Raw genomic sequence first — 21,141 nt, 5'->3', positions numbered from 1 at the left:
CGGGGGGGGGCCTCCACAACTGAACAATATTACCAGATAGCAGAACAGATGGGAACCAGCTGAATCACCCCAATAAAGAGTTGTATAAGGAGGACCAACCACGGTACACAAATATAGAAAAGATTTAATGAAAAACAAATTTGGCTTGTTTTTCAATAAATCTTTTCTATATTAGTATACTGTGGTTAGTCCTTCTTATATAACTCTTTATTGGGGCGGTCGAGTTGGTTCCCCCTGTGCTGCTTTCTGGTAAGAATGCAAGATACTTTCTTTCTATATTTTCTACAAATATCTTCTACTGTGATTTGAACAGCTCAACCATTTTCACCTCACCTCCTGGCCTCGTGAAAAGCCTGTTAAATCTGTACCTCTGCTTCTACCCAATCACTGTATCTAAAGTAGGATTTTCAGCCTTCTTCACCAGGATAACATTTGGCTATACCCAGTGTCAGCAGGAACTGGTGTGTAGCCGGGTGCCTGCCAGCTGTGTGAAGTAGACAAGTGCGGTTGATTTAGTTCCAAATAAATATTCAGACAAATTTTTCGTTATTCAGAGATTCGGATATATCTGAATACCCAAATTACAGTACTGTACAAACAAAATGTACCGAATGCCCTTTATAACTGAATGAAATTCGTTCCCATTTCCGAAATTCAATATGAAAATTTGCATCAATTTTTCATCCAATTTTTCATCCAGTCGAATTCTAACTGTAAACATAATTCTGCAATCAAAAACTGTGTGTGTTAATAGAGTACCATTTCGAAATAATGCTGTTTTTGTTAAGCCAAAGGTGATTTAACCACTTCAGCCCCGGAAGGATTTACCCCCTAATGACCAGGCCATTTTTTCCAATACGGCACTGCGTTATTTTAACTGACAATTTCGTGAGCGTGCGATGCTGTACCCAAATAAAATGTATGTCCTTTTTTTCCCCCACAAATAGAGCTTTCTTTTGGTGTTATTTAATCACCTCTGCTGTTTTTCTTTTTTTATTTTGCGCTAAAAAAACAAAAAAGGAAAGACTCTGGGTCTGCCACGTAATCTTGCAACTACTTAAGGGTGTCCTGGCCCTAACCCTCTCTCCGCTAAAAAAGTTTGTTAAGTGAAATAAACTTTCTTTTGCATTCAAGAAGTGTCTGGCGCCCAATAACTTTAACTACTCTGCACCCACCACGCCTCAAAACCCACTACATACAGAAGAATGTAATCTATCCCTGGCCCTGAAGGTTCTCATTAGATCAAAGGAGGCCTGAGACCTTGTTACAGAAGTAGCACAATATCATGGTTCAAGTATCAAGATTCATGACCTTCTGTCAGTAGGAGTTTAGGCTCCTAAACAGGGCATACATGTATTTTGTCTGCAGTATTCTAGGAGCACAGTAAAAATGGAGCAAGGTTTTACAAAAAAGGTTGGAGCTCTACCATATCTTTAGGATGGCCTTTTTTTAATTTTACTATGGCAAAGCTTGGCTCCTATAGTGATGCAAGGTAGACATAAATGGAGTATCATCTAGGTGGTCATGGCTGATGTGGCTTCGCAAAACATTCATGAAAATGTCCACTTTGACGGTCTTTTGCATCTTTAAAGGAGTGATGCCGCATACACACCATCACTTTATGTGATAAAAAAAAACAACATTTTCTGTGAAGTAAAAAACGACGTTTTTGAAACTTAAATTTTCAAAGACGAAGTTGCCTACACACCATCGTTTTTCTCACAATGTTCTAGCAAAGCGAGGTTACGTTCACCACGTTTTTCCATTGAAGCTTGCTTCATAACTAGCTTCTGGGCATGAGCGGGTGTAAAAACTTCGTTTTTTGCTACACACGGTCAATTTCTGTGAAGTAAAAAACAACGTTTTGAAAAACGACACATAAAATTGAAGCATGCTTCAATTTTTTTTGGTCGTTTTTCACAAGACATAAAACTAAGTTTTCCCCCACACACGGTCATTTAAAGTGACGTTTTTAAAAACGTCGTTTTTTTTCATCACATAAAGTGATGGTGTGTACGCGCCATGATGAAGATGCAGACATAAATAAAGTGCTCAACTTTTCATTTGTGTCTGTGTGTGAGCAGAAACCTAGTGAAGGTCCAGTTTACAAAGCCCACGCATTCAAAGATGTAGATTAAGATGAGATTATAATGATTTCAGCAATCAGGCACCTACTCATTAAAGGCTGACTTTACCAAGAAAACAAGAGCAACTGATGTTTCCATGTAATAAACCATACAGGACCTGTGTTCCCCATCCAAGAGGAATTAATTGTGTTCATTCTTCCAGATTGTATGCGCAATTTATAAAACATGTCATTTAACTGTCATTCACTTTAGATTTAGGAAACAACACCATGCACTTTTCTTATAATCAAAGAGAAATATGAGTTTTATTATCACTTTACACCGGAGAGGTATTTACTTTAAATAAGTTCTTGATTGGTATGCTTTAATTAAAAACATAAATAAATAAATAAAGACACATCCAATAGCATACTCTGTATCTTGATGGTCTATTAACATATTCCAGTAGGTACGCCACAGGGAGGGAGCTGCCTTAAACTTTGGATGACTTTCATTCTATATAGACTGAAATAATTTTTGTATCATTCGAGAGGAGCCACAACTGTATTGCTAAAGTGAACTTTTCACCTTGTATTACTAAACTTACAAAGACTCTATAAATAGAACTGAATGTTTTGTCTTCATTAAAAATATATGGGATAATGCACCCCCTGCTTTAATTTACAAAATGATTAAGATTTGCTGAGGAGTGCAGCAGCTGTATACATTCTGGAGACCACAGACTGTGTGTGATAAAGATCTCAGATCGGCAAGATGAATCATAATATCTTTATACATTGCATAAGATAGCAGTGACTGCTGCCCCTCTCTGTCAATCCCTTCACTGGCTTCCCCTACCCCACCGTACCCCAACGTATAAAATTCTAAATACTTACGACAACATATAAGGCCATTGACAACATTGTACCCAGCTACATCACCAACCTCATCTGCAGATTTCGCCCAAATGGTCCTCTCTGCTCCTCCCCAGATCTCCTACTCTCTGGCTCGATGTTACCTTCTCCCATGCATGCCTCCAGGACTTCTCCAGAGCATCCTCTGGAACTCCCTATTCCCAGTATGCCTGGTCAGCCCCTACCCTGTTCACCTTCAGGCGATCCCTAAAAAAACGCACTTATTCAGGAAAGCCTATCCCACCTTTACCTATGAACTGTACCCGAGTCACCTTCATCATATCATCCCTTGCAGCTATTACCTTTTGTATCATCTCCCCCTCCCTTTAGATTGTAAGCTCCAGGGCTTTTTTTCTCAGACAATAGGTGCAGGAACTACCCCTTTCCGAGTCACCCCCTTTCTCCGCCCCCTACCCACCTCCCAGTACCGCCCCTTTTAGACAATATAGAACCAAGTATCATTTTGTGGTGCTAAGTAATTTATATGCAATTTGGTAATGATATAAAAAAAAGCAGTAAAATAGATCCCATGCAGCCAGCAACAATAGATCCCCCTAACAACAATGGACCACCCACAACAAAATTTCCCCGCCAGCAACAAAAGACTCATGGCAGCATCAACAGATCTCCGTACAGCAAGCATTAATAGACTCTCTTGGGCTGCCATCAACAATAGACCCCTCCCCCAATAGTAGATCTCTTTTTAGCAACAACTGACCCCACCCCTCTAGAAACAATAGGTCCCCCACCAGCAAAAATAGACCCACAGCAGTGAGCATCAATACCCTGCAGCACACCCCAGCATCCCTTGCCATTACATACAGTCAGTCCAGAAGGTGCCGGAACTGCGTTCCCCCGCGTTCCCGCTGAAAAAAAGCCCTGGTAAGCTCCATGAGTCATTGTACTGTCCCCCCTCTACATTATAAAGCACTGCATAAATTGTTGATGCTATATAAATCCTGTATAATAATAAAATAATATTAATAACCGTACAGTACATTGCCCCTGGTCTTACCTTAAATTTATTCAAGCATTACAACCATGTATCAGAACAATTAACATCCTAGTGACCAATAAAGATATTTAAATAAAGGAGAGACAATCTGTTTAATTAATCTTTTAATGGTTGCATATTATCTCATACAACCCCTTGGACTTATTTAAAATAATTGTTTTAAACTTTCAGCTGCAAATTGCATGGCCTGTAAAGGTTCCATTAATACCACATTCAAACATCACCCTACAACAGTGAACCTTGGCACTCCAGATGTTTTGGAACTAAATTTCCCATGATGCTCAACTACACTGCAGAGTGCATGAGCCTCATGGGAAATGTAGTTTCAAAACATCTGGGGTGCCAAGGTTCGCCATCACTGCCCTACAACATAGATGGGCCATATACCATCTCCTACAGGTCCTTCATTCCAGGGGGATTCAATATCAATGGAGGGGCCTGTTCTGCCTCTTAGCCACTCAAGCAGGCCACATGGCCCATCTCGATACACCAGATGAACTGCGTTCCTTTGGTGACAATGAAAAGTAGCAAAGGACGGATGGACGGCCGAACACCAAAGAACTCTTGAGTATTTATTGAAGGAACATGAGCAAACACCGCAAATACACAGCAGAAATCAAAAACAGCCAACGCGTTTCACACTTGGTTAGTGCTTATTCATGGCCACGAATAAGGCCATGAATAAGCACTAACCAAGTGTGAAACGCGTTGGCTGTTTTTGATTTCTGCTGTGTATTTGCGGTGTTTGCTCATGTTCCTTCAATAAAGACAACTCAAGAGTTCTTTGGTGTGTGGCCGTCCATCTGTCCTTTGCTACTTTCAACTGTTACAGTGCATTCCACATTCAGGAACCTTGGCTAACACTACAGCAATCTGATACACTGCTCTCCTGCTTAGTGTGGTCACAGCAAGCACAGATTAGGAGTATGAAGTGCAGGGATAACAAATGCTTTAAATTGCAGGGATTTTCTCCCACCTCTTGTTTTGGCCATGGGACATGAAGTGAAGGGAAATCTTCCCAATGGGACATAGATGGAAAAAAACTGAAATGGGGTTATAACCCTCCCTCACTCTATAAAACATGGGGGGGGGTGCATGTAGTTCTATTTTAAAGCCCAACCTTGGCACCAGAAAAAATACCAGTGCAGTGTTCTAGCGCAGGAGCAAGGCATGAGGTAACTATAATAAGCATTTAACCCTTGCAGTGCGAGGGCGGGCACTGCAAAGGTATTTTTTGGTTTTAACCCCAAATTTTTACTTTAAGTTATATGTAAACCCAAAATCTATTTTCATATTTTTTTGGCATAATGGCAAGCTGCCCATCAGGTATGCAGGAGGCATGTGCAGACTTGCTAGGTAGCCCAAAGGGGCCAACTTAAGGAATGCACATGTTAGGCTGACAATATGCCTGCTACTTGAGAGGCATTGGCTTAGAGCAACAGGAAGTGTTATTACAGGCATAATCTCTGTTAAGAAACATTGCAACACATCTACCAAAAATGCAGTGAGGTTTAATGTCAAACATATTGAAAAATGGATTTTGGCTTTACATTTGGTTTAACGGAACTATGAAAAGAATATATAGTCATGGACTTCGTGTGGACATCTAGAAAATAAACTGAGTACCATAAAAACAACTTTATTTTATATCATTAAAAATCTATTGCACAACATTAAAAATTATTGTGCACAAAGGTGTTAACAACATACAAAGATTCTGTTCACAGTTCACATGTGGACCCAGTGTGTTTTTTGGGAATCCTTCTTCAGGAGAACATGTGATAGAATCATTACATTGGAACCCACTCCTAATCTTTAAAAGAGTAATATCAGCGACCAGTAGGGAAGACTGAAATAACATGCATATGTTGTCCATAGAGGTGCTTAGTTCACATCAATCCAAGCTGGATTGATGTGAATGGAGTCTGTTTCTAAGATACTTAACAGGAATATTCCCTCTTTGGAATATATATGCCTTGACTACTTTGATTACCATGCTGTCTTTTTACTGTGACTTACTCACATTGGGTCTGGATTGTTCTCTACTGAGAAGTTGGTCCTTATATTTTAAGATTATGTGTACAAGACCATTGTTTTTTTACGGATTGTACCTGACTTTAACAAAAGAGAGTCAGTGGCTTCACCTTGACTTACAGTATTTGCAGCAATATGGCCAATATACACATGCTATGAATCCCAGTCTACCCTACTGGCTGATATTACTATATTAAAGATTAGGAGTGGGTTCCAGTGTACTGATTCTGGCACATGTTCTCCTAAGAAAGTATTCACGAAACGCGTCAAGTCCAAACATGAACTGTAATTCGGAATCTTTGCATGTTGTGAACCCCAATGTGGAGAGTAGTTTTGAATGTTGTGTAATATATTTTTAATTGTATAAAAAAAATCTGTTGTCCAAAGGTTGTGTATGATTTTCACAAATTTGGACACATAGCACACGCAGACTGGATTTTTCTCTTGCTGTAGTTACTTTACATGAAATCTGTCATGCCACAAACCTGGAGACTTCCATTTGTAGCTTCTGCTTAGAGTGGCAGCAAAATAAACTTTTATGATTTTCTCATGTAAAGATTCCTTTAAAAGAAGCATACACTTCTCCATCGGAAATTCCGACCATGTGTATGCCCCATCGGAGTAATTCTGATGAATTCCATTGGAGTTTAGATAGAGAACATGTTCTCTTTTTATGTGAGTTTGGTAGGACAAAGGTCCGATCATGTGTACGGGCTTAAGAGAAATATGTGGACAGTGATGACCTTCTTCAGAAAATGTTAGTCGCCTGGCTGTCTTTGGCTTTAATACTTCTCGAAGAAACTGACCCAGAACAGGCAAATCAGAAAGTCAGAGTAAAGTCTGATGTACTGATCAGTAAACTTGTTCTTTAGTGAAGGATATCTGCAACTTACAAAATGGGTACATGAACCTGTATCGGGTAATACAGTTTTTTCCAGTCTACCAATCTCCTTTAAGTATATGTTCATTGTACATTTAGCAATCCTTAATGCATGGTTTGGCAAAGCATAACGTTTAGATTTATTAGATGTCATAACACATTTCCATTGGCACTAATGTAGTAATGTAATTTTGCATATGTCTGTATTAGCCTATTAATCAATCTGCAGGCAGGTTTAACCTTAGAAAATAATGCTTCTCGTAATTCTATTCCTATTGTGTTTTCATCAGTTCAGTCCAGTCATTTATTCAAATTATCATAATTAACGTTATTAAATAGTCAGTGAGCCATGAAATAAGGCAAAATAATGTAATTCAATATGGTTAATGTTTCAGCGGCTGCCACTTAAACCTATCATTGTTTAAAACACTGGATTTGGCAACTGTCTCATAATTCTCTGCTGTAAGTACTGTAGTTGGATAAGCCTTCCATGTAATTGCTTGCATTTCACCAAAATTCAGTTAATTGAAAACAATTTTGTCTGCATAATGTGAGCCACCTTGAGCACAAATGAAAAAAGACCCTAAAATATTATAATAATAAAATAATATTCACTGTGCTTTATTCATTTTAATAAAGAAATCAAGCTCACTTAAATGGCATCCCCATACATTTTATATAGGTATCATCCCTAGCCCTCTGTAAAGTTTATGGAGGAAAAAGAAATACCCAGTACTTCTAGTTGTTGGAATCATGTGACTCTCTACTTCTTCCCACAAATCAGAGCTGAGTGCCTAAGTGGCCAAGCACCAGCCACTATCGCTGTCTTGTGGGGGCAAGAGGAAACTGTGCAGCGCAAACTTAGATAGGGCTTTTCTTAGTTCTTAGGTAAAAGAAGAAGAGACGTGGAGGATAGTATAAGCAGTGTGTGTGATTAGCATTTAAAGTATATCTAAAGCCAAAAACAATTTTTTCATTTTGGACAGCGTAGCAAATGGTGAAACTCTGTTTTTTTTCCATCTGCGTTTAATTTGGGAGAAGCGTCCCCATTGGAAAATATCCCCTCTATTCCATCTCTGGTGATGACCTAGAATGTTGGCTTTTTTTTTACTTTCATATCCCTGTGATACCATTTGCAAAATTAAAAAAAAAGGCCCAGATTCTCAAAGGGCTTACGACAGCGCAACGCCATGTACGCCGTCGTAAGTCCTAATCTGGGCCGTCGTATCTATGCGACTGATTCTTAGAATCAGTTACGCATAGATATCCATTAGATCCGACAGGCGTAAGGCTCTTACGCTGTCGGATCTTAAATGCAATTTTTTTTTTGCCGCTAGGTGTCGCCTCCGTCATTTTCCCCGTCGAGTATGCAAATTAGCTAGATACGCGAATTCCCGAACATACGCGTGGTCGACACAGTGAAGTTACGATGTTTAAGTTAGGTTTGCGCGGCATAAAGTTGCCCCTGCTATATGAGGGGCAACCAATGTTAAGTATGGCCGTCGTTCCCGGGCTTGCACCGGTTGATTTACGCTACGCCGCCGCAACTTTACAGGCAAGTTCTTTGTAAATAAAGCACTTGCCTGTAAAACTTGAGGCGGTGTAACGTAAATGAGATACGTTACGCCTGTGGAGTATTACGCTCATCTACGAGAATCTGGGCCAACGTTTACAAGGGTTTTGCGTCTGCGTTCACCCAGCATGGGGGGGGGACATGCTGCCTTTTATGCAGGGTCAGTGTGGTCGCTCTCTATGCCTCAGGCATTCCCACCCGGTGTGATCTGTTATTTTTTCAGGTGAGTGAACAAATTGGTAAGGAGATTCAGCCCAAAAACAGCCAGTTGATTTAAATTGGCAGAGGCGCTATGTGGGCAATACAATAGATAGGCATGAGTCATCTGCTTTAGTAAAACTTTTTACCAATTACTTTATTTCACCAATTAAAACATATTTTGCGGCTTTAAATTACCACTTTAACTTTGTGATGGCACATGAAGCTACATGTGAACCACCTAGATCAGTGGTCATCAACCCTGTCCTGTAGGGCCCACTAACAGGCCAGGTTTTATGTATTACCTTGTGAAGATGCAGTCTAGAATACTGCAATCACTGAGGAGCAAATGATATCAGCTGTGATGTATTTCAGTTATCTTGCAAACCTGGCCTGTTAGTGGGCCCTGCAGGACAAGGTTGATAACCACTGACCTAGATGATATCATTGCCACAAACGCTACACTCCACCTAGTGGCTGATAAAGAATGTTTTCCCAAGTGGAGCGCATTACCAGCAGTTACTCGACACTAATTATAGAGGCAATTTAAAGCCACAAAACACATTTTATTTGGTGAAATATGATATATGAAATAATGAAATGACTGCAACTGCACTTAGAAAGTGCAGTTTATTTACCTACTTCGAGTCATTGGGTTGGAAGGTAATGTAAAAAGAAATGTAAACGCCACACCACTACTAAGAGGTCCAGATACAACTTCCATTAAGTTGTATGTAGACCTTTTAGCAGTGGTGTGAAAGTTAAATTTCATATCTCATTACATTACGCTACAAGCAAGGGGACTGTGGAGATCCTTTGGGGTGTAGAAGCTGTCTGCCCAAAAACCAGAGCATTTACACCAAAATGAATATCTTACATTACCAATACTAGTAAAATAACCCTACGGGTCTAGCACTATCGTTCCACTTTTCTCAGTTGGGTTGGAAGGGTCAGCTTGGGTGGCTGTGCAATCACATAATTTAAATTGGAAATACCACTACAACATAGGAAAAAGTTAATTGTAAAGGCTCGTACACACGACCGGTTTTCCCGCCGGGAAGACTGCCATGAGAGCTTTTGGCCAGGAAAACCGGCCGGGTGTATGTCCGGGATTCCCGACCAAAGCTCTCATGGCAGTTTTCCTGTCGGGAAACCTGGTCATGTGTAGGGAGAAAATGTTACCGAGCAGGTTCTCAGTTTTCCCCTCGGGTTTCCCGGAGGTAAAAACTCTGCCAGGAAACCCGTACGTGTGTACGGGGCTTAATGCTGTTAATTTTTTCTTTTAGTTCTCTCTCTTCTTTATAAGATCTGAAAACACTCTCACTTGAAAAATCTAACTCCTTGGAGACCTAACTACATCTAGAGACAGATGGGCTGCAATGTATTAAATTTTTTGGTTTTGGGTTTAAATACATTTTAGTATGATTTTTTATTTATTTTTTACATTTAACTTGCCAAAGGTTCATTTTACCACTTGCTTACTGGGCACATATACCCCCCTCCTGCCCAGGTGAAATTTCAGCTTCCGGCACTGCGTCGTGCGACGTGGCTCCCAAACAAAATTGACGTCCTTTTTTTCCCACAAGTAGAGATTTCTTTTGGTGGTATTTGATCACCTCTGCGGTTTTATTTTTTGCGCTATAAACAAAAAAAAAGCGTAAATTTTGAAAAGAAAATTCAATATTTTTTACTTGTTGCTATAATAAATAGCCCAATTAAAAAAAAAAAATTCTCTCAGTCTAGGCCGATACATATTCTTCTACATATTTTTGGTAAAAAAACGCAATAAGCGAATGGTTTGCGCAAAAGTTATAGCGCCTACAAAATAGGGGACAGAATTATTATTTTTTATTATTTTTTTTTTATTAGTAATGGTGGCGATCTGCGATTTTTATCGTTACTGCGACATTATGGCGGACACATCGGACACTTTTGACACATTTATGGCACCATTCACATTTATACTGCGATCAGTGCTATAAATATGCACTGATTACTGTATAAATGTGACTGGCATTGAAGGGGTTAACACTAGGGGTGAGGAAGGGGTTAAATGTGTGCCCTGCATAGTGTTTCTAACTGTGGGGGGAGGCCTGACTGGGGGAGGTGACCGATCTGTGTCCCTATGTACAAGGGACACAGATCGGTCTGCTCTCTCCCTGACAGGACATGGATCTGTGTGTTTACACACACAGATCCACGTCCTTGTCTCTGTAACTGCCGATCGCGGGTGCCTGGCGGACATCGCGGCCACCAGGCACGCGCATCGGCATCTCAGTGATGTGGCGGGCATGTGCGCGCCGCCGTCAGCGGCGCTCGCGTGCCCCCCAGTGGCTGGAGGCCGGCGGCCGTATATAGACGGCCTCCCAGAAATTTTGATCCACACTGCGGCCGTATAAAGTCGTACGACCGTCAGGAAGTGGTTAAAAAGACAATATCACCTGCCCATTTAGAAAGTAGCAGTGGCTCCTGATACCCCCTAATTTCCCCAGCAGGTAGTGTATACTCACCTATCTGCTTTCCATAACTGCCTCTCTGCTATGTAATTTCCCTTGCTATCTTGTTCTAATGGGGTGACAGTACTCAGAGCCACAGAGGGGCAGTGGCACAAGCTCCAACACCATGTTAATGTCTGTTAATGCTTTCTCACCCCTGCTCTGCAGAATATGTTTGGTTCATCTTAATATGTCGTAATAATGTTACAGTAATCAGACTCAGCGCCCCAGCACCACCACTGTGCTGAAGTGGCCACACTAATGTGTTAGCTCATTGAAAAAACTATTAAGCAAAATGTATTTTAGATGCTAGATAATTTTATAAGCATTACTTAATTTTTATTCACAATACCCCATCCACATCAAATACTGATTATCTGCATAATCCGGCTTTTACTATGCACGGCACTAATGCACATGGCTCCCTTTCTGGCCTTACTATGTTTAAAGAAACGTACACTTATTACATCATTATAGCACAAGTCCTGATTAGGTCTCACATATTATTAGAATGTGCCTGGCCAACATAAAAAAAAAATGTTTACTACGAACGTTTTTCCGCACTAATGATAATTCGCAACTATAATATAGGTAAACTCAGTGATCACGCGGAACGAATGATCCAAGTATAAAACCTCTAATCTGTTAGGGTAAATAGAAAATTAAATATAATGGTAAAATGCTGTGTTGACGGTATTTCTGTTTCATGGTGGAAATGTAGTGTAGCAAAATCAGCTTTATAAAAAGAAACGAAGTAGTGGGCAGTTTATGAGAATAGATGGGGATATTTTTGCTATGTCTAGTAGTGCTAAATCATCTGCTGCCTTCCCTGCATAGATAATACCACAAAATATGCTGATTGATGTACATGTAGGTACTGACTGGATGATATTTCAGTTATACTTCTCTTAAGCAAATCTTTTTGTGTCAGTCCCACGATCACAAGTCCTTGTAGCTGAACAGTTCTGCACACCTAAAGCTGGTACTTTGATTTTAATATCTTTAGATCTGGTATTATCTTCTTGGTTCTTCCTGTGTAGCATTTTTTTTTCTTTACTTCAATCGGCTTAAAAATTCTGCTTTCGCAATTCACAAAACATAGTCTCTCGTGATGTTGTGACTATGATGACACACTGCATGGCTGCATTGTCATCCCAGGTTGTGTTTTCTGAATGGGCAAGCATACACAGGGGCGGAGAAAAAGGGCAGCACTGAGCATCAATCATAGCTGCTGTGCTGGTGTTGGCTACATTGCAGAAGCAAAAAGATAATATTACTGTATACCAAAAGATATTAAAATTATGATTCCTGGAGTTCAACTTTAATGTGAATTAACAGGGAGGTTAAAGTGAACCTGTACTTTACCCATGCAGTGCATATCAACAGATTCACTTCACCTTCAGGCAAATATTGTGCTCCTTCCCACCTCGCCCTCTCCCACCTGTTCACAAAAATATACCCTCTTACGACTTTTTAACTCACCTTCCATCACTTCTTCAGGGAGTGGAGATTAGTGATCCAGAGCTGCAGCCTGTGCCCCTACCGTCCCCTTATGGAAACATAATCATGCTATGTTTAGGTTTGGAGCCTGAGAAAAGCCTGCCACTGGATAGCATGTGTCCACAAGAAAGGGATACTAAAGGGTATCACAAACACGTCACACTTACCTGCTCTGTGCAGTGAATTTGCACAGATCAGCCTTGATCCTCCTCTTTTTGAGTATCTCTTCTGCACTCCTGGCCCTGGCCCTTCCCTTCTGTTAAGTGCCCCCACAGCAAGCAGCTTGCTATGGGGGGCACCCAAACCACAGATCCGTGTGTCCATTCAGACATGGAGCCGTCCCCTTTCTCTTCTCATTGGCTGACTGCATACAGAAGGCTTTTTATTCTAATGCATAGAGTGCATTAAGATAAAAAAAACTTCTGCCTTTACAATCACTGCATACAGAAGGCTTTTTATTCTAGGGTTACCAGGTAAGGTTACCATTCTTTCAAATCAAAATCTGAGGACACCCTACTGACTATGCTCACGTTTGACTACACTCACAAAATCACTCCCTATTGTAGTCACACTCGCAAAAACACATTCTATTTTTAACATGCCCTCAGACCGTTGGTCTTATACATGTCAGAGGCCCCCCCTAGCAGAAAGTTGTTACACTAGTTCCTGCATCAGGGGGGCCCCTGTAAACCTGTGGAACATGAGAGGTTTGGGTTACTGATCCTTATTACCTGCCGGAGAACTCATCACCATCCTATGTCCACAGGGCTACCAGGAATTTATAATAGTTACTGGCCCAAGTTATACTTCAGGCTCTTCATGATATATTAACCCTTGCATAGATTAGATTTATTACACATCCCAGCTCACCCAATAAAACAATGTTTTTCTAAATGCCTTACTTAACATGTGTTCTAAAAAATCCAGCTAGTGCCATTGAGGGGCTGGCTGCCAGTACTACAGAATCTCTGCATGGTTGCTCTCACAGTCAGTTATCCTGAGGTATACTCCACAGGCACAAGCTGGGGCCCATAGATTTCAAAATGTGTGGCTGTCATACCACCACAGCCATGAGTGCTTCATAGCTATCTCCTCCAATTTACTCACCTCTCTAGCAACCCCTACCCCACGTTATAAACCCTAGCCAGGAAGAGAAAGTCCAACCCAGACTGGATGGGGACAAGGTAGAGACCACCCTAAAAAGGACACTAACCCACTCTTACATGCTGTTGGAACAAGAGACAACTATTTAAAGGATAAGTTCAGTTTAGTGTAGGGGGGCACCAATAGTTCCAGTGAGCTGGAAGGGGCTGAGGCTTTACACATACCAAGACATAATATAAATAGGACTCCTTGTAGGTTTACACTTGGGGCAATGTGTTCCTGCTTTCCTCAGGCTATAACGGCTGTGGTCTGTTCTAAACTATGAAGTACAAATATAAATATTGCAAAGATATATCAGTATTTCCCCAGTAGAAATAAAAAAAAGAATCCCTAGAGATTTTTTTCAAATGCCAATGTAATATTCTAGAAAAGGTTAGACTAGTGTTTGCAAGGGTTGTACACACAGATATACATTAACCTAAACCTGGTAGTTTATATCTAAAGGGTATTAACCTTGATTTTAATGGTAAGAAGAAATATATTTGTCATTATGAAATATTAGAAGAAGTGAACATTATGAGTTTTTTTTCCTGTCCAATAGATTTTGTTGCATTTCAGATATTCTGTTTTACATTACTCAATAGTATAGATTATATTTTCAGAATGCACTGGGTAAAATAATATTTATGTAACCCATATGATTCTTTAAAGACACAGTTTAGGACATATGCAGGTAAGGTAATGTAATAAAATTAAACGAAAGCAGAAATTTGCAACTTAAAGTGACCTAGCCAGGAGATACCATTGCAATTTATTTTCTTTATTTCTATTTGTTCCGTGTCAGTTACAGCAAAAAAAATGCATCAGCATGACAGCTAGACAACTAACATTTTCCAAAGAAATGGTCAACAATGGCAGCCTCTATGACTTTCTCGTGACAGGTTACCTTTGAAGAACACCTGTCTTATGCCCGGTACACACGATCCGATTATCGGACGAATGATCGTCCGTTTTTTTTTGTATGCTAATCTCATGTCGAATCTGATGAGTTTACGAAGTCACGAAAATTCTCGTACGGCAGAATAAAAAATCGGAAGTGATGTCATGTGTTGTAATGCATTTGTATTGCATTTTCGAACGACAGCTGTACTGATTAGACGAAAATCGTACGATCTGGCATCGTACAAAAAAAAATCCGTGCATGTCCGATAGAATAAAATCGGATGAACTGTCCTGATCGGCTCTCGGAAGCTCTGTACTAATGATCCGATTATCGTACGATCGTTTCGAAATCGGCATTTTTCGTACGTATTTCAGAGTGTGTGTACGGGGCATTAGAAGACCTGGATTTTTAAGGAGTGACTGCTGCTGAGGGTGAAACAATGGCAGGGCCCTTATAGGAAGCATATGCTAGCAAAATTGTCCTCCTACTTATTTACCATCATTATGTATATTACATCCTTTTTTGAATATCATTTTCTTTTCTGCTTCCAGAGTTTTGAGCCTCTATTAACTGCTCTGAGTTGCAACTTTACCCCATTTTCTAAACAAATCATGGAACTTAGAGGAAAGTCAGACTTGACTTGATCTGACTATCAGGATCATTTTCTGACATAAGCATTCATGTTCAGGTAGCCTGAAAAAATAAGTTTCTCTGTAGAACAGGGAGGAGAGATTGCTACAAGGTATTAGGAAAAACAGAAGTGAATAAAAAAAGGTCTAACTTGCATGACCAATATTTTTGGGAAGATCAGTCAACCAGGGTTTTCCACTGGGCAGCATTCAACCCAGCAGACTGAGAGCATTGTGGTAGAATAGGAGTACTGTTAGGGGCAACTCTGGGTTAAAAAAAAGTACTGAAATCTGCAAGATGTACCAAAAAAGACAGGCAGAAGGCAAACAAATGGTACCCAGTATTGCCTCTGTACTTCCTGCAGCTTATCTTTCCCCATTACTGACTTACAATGCCTTGTTCTGCACTGTCTCAATGTAGTGCTTTGCTTTATCACGTCAGACCATCCAAAAGTGAGCAGCATAGTAGTGATATCACCAAATCTCCAGAGACTAGCAGTCAGAGGCAACAGTGCCTTAGATCTCACACAGTAGATATACATCTATAAGGCTGTAGTCACAGGAGAGCCTAGGCACACTCACATACCAGGAAGTTCATTGCTGTCTTCAGGAGGAATTCAAGGCAAACATTTAACTTTTCAGGATAATTCTTAGGCATATTAAAACATTTCTAAATGATACCTATAACAGTTTCTAATATCTTGCAGTACATGCTAAGAATTTAGAATGAAAGTTGAGCAATATGCCATTATTCTGCTTTACATACAAAATAAGCCCCCATTGACACTTCAGTGTTTGCAGCTTAACCACTTGACCACCGCCCCATGTCAAAAAGACGTCCTCTTTTTAAAGTTGAATATCTCGGTAACGGCAGCAGCTGCTGCCACAACCGAGATATTCATCTTTTCAGGGGGCGGTGGTGTACACGATAACGGCGGTCTCCGCGGCGGAATCGCCGCGAGATCGCCGTTATCGGTGGCGGGAGAGGGACCCCCCCTCCCGCCGCTCTCCCGCGCCCTCCGCCGCTTACCGGAGCCGTTGGTAGCGGCGGAGGGGATCGGATGTGTCCGGCAGCTAAGCGGGGACGGGACTGAAGTAGAAATCTCCTTCACCCGTCCTCATAGCTCTGCTGGGCGGAAGTGACGTCAAAACGTCAGTCCCGCCCAGCCTCTTAAAGAAACATTTTTTTTTTTGTCATTTAAGTCTAAATATGAGATCTGAGGTCTTTTTGACCCCAGATCTCATATTTAAGAGGACCTGTCATGCTTTTTTCTATTACAAGGGATGTTTACATTCCTTGTAATAGGAATAAAAGTGATCAATTTTTTTTTTTTATTTCAGTGTAAAAAATTATAAAACTAAATAAAAATAAATAAGAAAACAAAAAAATTTTTTTTTAAAGTGCCCCATCCCGACGAGCTTGCGCGCAGAAGCGAACGCATACGCGAGTAGCGCCCGCATATGAAAACGGTATTCAAACCACACAAGTGAGGTATCGCCGCGATCGTTAGAGCGAGAGCAATAATTCTAGCCCTAGACCTACTCTGCAACTCAAAAAATGCAACCTGTAGAATTTTTTAAACGTCGCCTATCGAGATTTTTAAGGGTAAAAGTTTGACGCCATGCCACGAGCGGGCGCAATTTTTAAGCGTGACATGTTGAGTATCATTTTACTCGGCGTAACATTATCTTTCACAATATATAAAAAAATTGGGCAAAATTTATTGTTGTCTTATTTTTTAATTCAAAAAAGTGATTTTTATCCAAAAAAAGTGCGCTTGTAAGACCGCTGCGCAAATACGGTGTGACAAAAAGTTTTGCAGTGACTGCCATTTTATTCTCTAGGGTGTAAGAAAAAAAATATATATAATGTTTGGGGGTTTTAAGTAATTATATAGCAAAAAAAACTGTTTTAGTCTCGTAAACACCGAATCTGAAAAATTAGCCCGGTGGGAAAGAGGTTAAAGGTCAATGTTCCAAAATGCTCAACAAGCGAAACCCCATGTTTTTAAATTGTCCTTGTTCAATTTTGAGCATTCAGCTGCCAGTAGCTCAACCTCTGAAGCACCAAAAGGTACATAAGCTAAACTGAAGCAGAATGGGGCATTTTTGGCCCTATTGACTTCGATGAGAGCATGTAAAAAATACACAATTTGTAATTGTTTTAGTAATTTCCTAATAGCTAGGAACCATGATCTGTAAATTCCTCTAGGTCAGTCCCATCCCCCTTCAGTTAGAACACACATTCTAAACAATTAACCCCTTCATCGCCCCCTAGTGTTGACCCCTTCCCTGCCAGTGAAATTTTTACAGTAATCAGTGCATTTTTATAGCACTGTTCGCTGTATAAATTCCAATGGTCCCAAAAATGTGTTAAAAGTGTCCGATGTGTCTGCCATAATGTCGCAGTCCTAAAAAGTAAGTAATAAAAACGCTATAGATGTATCCCCTGATTTGTAGATGCTATAACTTTTGCGTAAACCAATCAATATACGCTTATTGCAATTTCAATTACCAAAAATATGTAGAAGAATACATATCGACTTAAACTGAGAAAAAAATCACGTTAAAAAAAAAATGGGGGTATCTATTATAGCAAAAAGTACAAAATATTGTGTTTTGTCGTTCTTTTTTTGTTTATAGTGCAAGAGATAGCGCAGAGATGATCAGAAAGCTCTATTTGTGGGGAAAAAAGGACGTAATTTTTGTTTGGGTACAGCAACACACGACCGCGCAATTGTCAGTTAAAGCGACGCAGTGCCAAATCGCAAATTATGACCTGGAAAATACTTTAATGCGCATAATCTGCAAACAGGTTCACATTAAGCTTCACATTTCCCTAGACCATTCATTTTGCTTAATAACAACAGACATACTTTTTTTTGTTCCTAATTTTACTTTAAATTCTCAGCATCTCATTTTGTATTTTTTATGCAAATTTAAAGCTTATAGTGTATATGACACATTCTTTGTTTCTATCTCAAATTAGCTCTTTATAACCGAGTAAAACAATATACAATTTCTTGTAATAACTAAGCAGGACAACATACTATTACTGCAGATTTTATTGACAGATCATTGTACTTGCAACAATTGCTTGTCGGATATCCATTGATTTCATTCTAGAAATAGCAATAAATCTGGGTTTATTTTTACTCATTTTGCAGCAAATTTTACTGTAAATATGTTCACAGGCTTCCAGCAATTTACAACAGGTATTAAAGATTATTTTATGCCAATGCACAAAGTGCTGCTATTTTGTATTATGGTTATGATTTGTATTGTAGAATAGAAAACTTCACGAAAAATACATTATTTCAATTCTTGTCCTATTACACTTGATTTAACAGGCTGAGGGACAATGGAAATTCTGCAACTCATATTACTCAACATTTTGGTTTGGAACTGCTATGACAGTATTTTATCATGCTTTTATTATTATTTTAACTTTAAATATTCACTTTGATTACAAAAACTAGCTAGATTATTCCAATTACTTATTAAAGCAAGTTTAGATAACCTGAACACGAGAATTATTGGACGAGATAATAGGGCCAAGGTATATATTATTTAAAAAAAAAATGAGAGGTTTTTTTTTTTAAAGAAAATATTTTTTCCCAGCCAGTTTTTCCCAGCCAGTTTTTCCCAGCCAGTTTTTCCCAGCCAGTTTTTCCCAGCCAGTTTTTCCCAGCCAGTTTTTCCCAGCCAGTTTTTCCATGGGACCACATAGCAGCCTGGTTATTTCTTGATTAGTAATGTTTTATAGAGAATAGGCATTGATCCCCATTTTCTTTGGTGGGTTTCAAGGACCCTGCATTATGTACCATTCTGGTTTCAAAATAGTGAAAGTGATTCTGCGCAACGTATCTCACATCGCAGTGACACACAAAATTTAAAAACACAAAAAAGTGAAACACGATAAAGATCAAAATATAAAAATATAAAATAGAAATAAAAATAAATAAATGAATACTCAGTGCAATATCAGTGATATAAGAGAGATAATCCCACTCAAATATAAAACCAACTATATAAGTGTAAACCAGAGTCCAAACTGAAAACCAAATCAATGGTCAGTAGAGTGATGTGAAAAAGACCAAGTCCTTAAGTGTAAATAAATTGACAAATAAATTTGACAAATAAAGGCTGCCAGATGAAAGGTTAGACGATGCTGAATCCAGTGAATACAATGGCAAGTAGATGATGGAATATATCCTTCACTAGGCTCTCAAGCCTCTTACCTTCAGAAAGATGTAAATCAGCATTAGATCTCTCACACAGTGGCAATCCTCTATGGATGGTTTCCTGTCCGTTCGCCCCTTGAGCTGGCACCACGTCTCTTTTAAAGATCCATATAGTACTCCGCCCAAATAGATAAAAGGAGAGAAAGAGAACAGAGGAGCCTCCGATGGTGAAGTACAGTAAACTAGGGTGTACTTTATTGAAAGAAAAAATCTGTGCTTACAATTTAAAAACAGACGTGCAGCAATTTTAAAATGAGCGGCGTTCACAGCGCCGGCTTACGTCACTCCAGGTGTACGCCAATCCCTTGGGATTGGCGTACACCTGGAGTGACGTAAGCCGGCGCTGTGAACGCCGCTCATTTTAAAATTGCTGCACGTCTGTTTTTAAATTGTAAGCACAGATTTTTTCTTTCAATAAAGTACACCCTAGTTTACTGTATTTCACCATCGGAGGCTCCTCTGTTCTCTTTCTCTCCTTTTATCTATTTGGGCGGAGTACTATATGGATCTTTAAAAGAGACGTGGTGCCAGCTCAAGGGGCGAACGGACAGGAAACCATCCATAGAGGATTGCCACTGTGTGAGAGATCTAATGCTGATTTACATCTTTCTGAAGGTAAGAGGCTTGAGAGCCTAGTGAAGGATATATTCCATCATCTACTTGCCATTGTATTCACTGGATTCAGCATCGTCTAACCTTTCATCTGGCAGCCTTTATTTGTCAAATTTATTTGTCAATTTATTTACACTTAAGGACTTGGTCTTTTTCACATCACTCTACTGACCATTGATTTGGTTTTCAGTTTGGACTCTGGTTTACACTTATATAGTTGGTTTTATATTTGAGTGGGATTATCTCTCTTATATCACTGATATTGCACTGAGTATTCATTTATTTATTTTTATTTCTATTTTATATTTTTATATTTTGATCTTTATCGTGTTTCACTTTTTTGTGTTTTTAAATTTTGTGTGTCACTGCGATGTGAGATACGTTGCGCAGAATCACTTTCACTATTTTGATTCCTGTTTTTGTGTATGGTAAACACTGCTAGGTTTTGCTGCACTGTATACATTTTGTTTGAGGTATTGATTATTAAGGATTCATATTAGCGCGGAAGCACTTGCCACTATATTCACCATTCTGGTTTGCTTTTAATTGTTTTGGCAACTGCCACTTTCTGATTTTCCTGAGCTTCACCATTTGAGGCTCTTAATATCTTCACATTGCCACCAAAACAGAGACATTGGGCCAGATCCACGTACCTTGGCGCATCTATACGTTCGGCGTAGAGTATCTCAGATACACTACGCCGCCGTAACTTACAGCGTATTTTCCGTATCCTCAAAGAATTTGCGCCGTAAGTTACGGCGGCGTAGTGTAACTGTGTCGACGTAAGGGCGCGCAATTCAAATAGATGAGATGGGGGCGTGTTTTATGGTAATTCCTATTGACCCCACGTAATCACCGTTTTTTTTTAACGGCGCATGCGCCGTCCGTGGGGGTATCCCAGTGCGCATGCTCATAATTAACCCGCAACAAGCCA

At 39.7% G+C, this 21,141-nt stretch overlaps 1 protein-coding gene across 2 annotated transcripts in view; it reads left to right on the top strand.

Moving 5' to 3' along the window:
• The window catches only part of EPHA6 (EPH receptor A6), a 1,141,406-nt gene that overhangs the window by 912,687 nt on the left and 207,578 nt on the right, over window positions 1–21,141 (top strand). The window lies entirely within an intron of this gene.

This window comes from Rana temporaria, chromosome 2 (assembly GCF_905171775.1).
Source record: "Rana temporaria chromosome 2, aRanTem1.1, whole genome shotgun sequence".
Taxonomy (NCBI): domain Eukaryota; kingdom Metazoa; phylum Chordata; class Amphibia; order Anura; family Ranidae; genus Rana; species Rana temporaria.
The sequence above is the reverse complement of the archived record's forward strand: the minus strand, read 5'-3'. Positions and strand labels throughout refer to the sequence as shown.